At 42.1% G+C, this 784-nt stretch overlaps 1 non-coding gene across 1 annotated transcript; it reads right to left on the bottom strand.

Annotated features, from left to right (window-relative positions):
• Positions 1-45: 45 nt before the first annotated feature.
• Positions 46-164, bottom strand: LOC129116247 (5S ribosomal RNA). Its single transcript, XR_008533467.1, has one exon. It is a non-coding gene; the product is annotated as a 5S ribosomal RNA (ribosomal RNA).
• Positions 165-784: the final 620 nt, after the last annotated feature.

The following is a 784-nucleotide window of genomic DNA, read 5'->3' on the forward strand; positions in this document are numbered from 1 at the left end:
TGAAAAGCAGCAGCGCCCTCTGCTTTTTGTAAAGAGGAGTGAAAAAGCTTACAGCACCTGGTATTCCCAGGCGGTCTCCCATCCAAGTACTGACCAGGCCCGACCCTGCTTAGCTTCCGAGATCAGACGAGATCGGGCGTGTTCAGGGTGGTATGGCCGTAAGCAAATATTGTGCCTACCAAAGGGCCTTTTAAAGATACTATATCACCACGCTTTGCTCTTTCGTCTATACAGGGAGCGCCTGCAGATTTCCAGACACACTCACAGCTTTTAAATGTCAAATCAGAATGTACAAAGTGGCTATAAGGATCACAAATGTAGTGCAGTAAAAAGATTAATATTTACTGTTGAAATGTAGAATACGTTAGCATAAAATTGAAAAGAAAATGATCGATGAGCTTAGGAATGATGAAAGCCATCATTTAACTGGATTTGTGTCATTTCTATACCGGCAAGTCATGATCTAGCTATATCCTTCCCACCCTGTCGGTGTCCACTGATAAGGATCACAATGTAGTGCAGTAAAAATATTAATATTTACTGTTGAAATGTAGAATACGTTAGCATAAAATTGAAAAGAAAATGATCGATGAGCTTAGGAATGATGAAAGCCATCATTTAACTGGATTTGTGTCATTTCTATACCGGCAAGTCATGATCTAGCTATATCCTTCCCACCCTGTCGGTGTCCACTGAAAAAGCAGCAGCGCCTCTGCTTTTTGTAAAGAGGAGGAAAAAGCTTACAGCACCTGGTATTCCCAGGCGGTCTCCCCATCCAAGTACT

Source organism: Anoplopoma fimbria, unplaced genomic scaffold (assembly GCF_027596085.1).
Source record: "Anoplopoma fimbria isolate UVic2021 breed Golden Eagle Sablefish unplaced genomic scaffold, Afim_UVic_2022 Un_contig_8072_pilon_pilon, whole genome shotgun sequence".
Taxonomy (NCBI): domain Eukaryota; kingdom Metazoa; phylum Chordata; class Actinopteri; order Perciformes; family Anoplopomatidae; genus Anoplopoma; species Anoplopoma fimbria.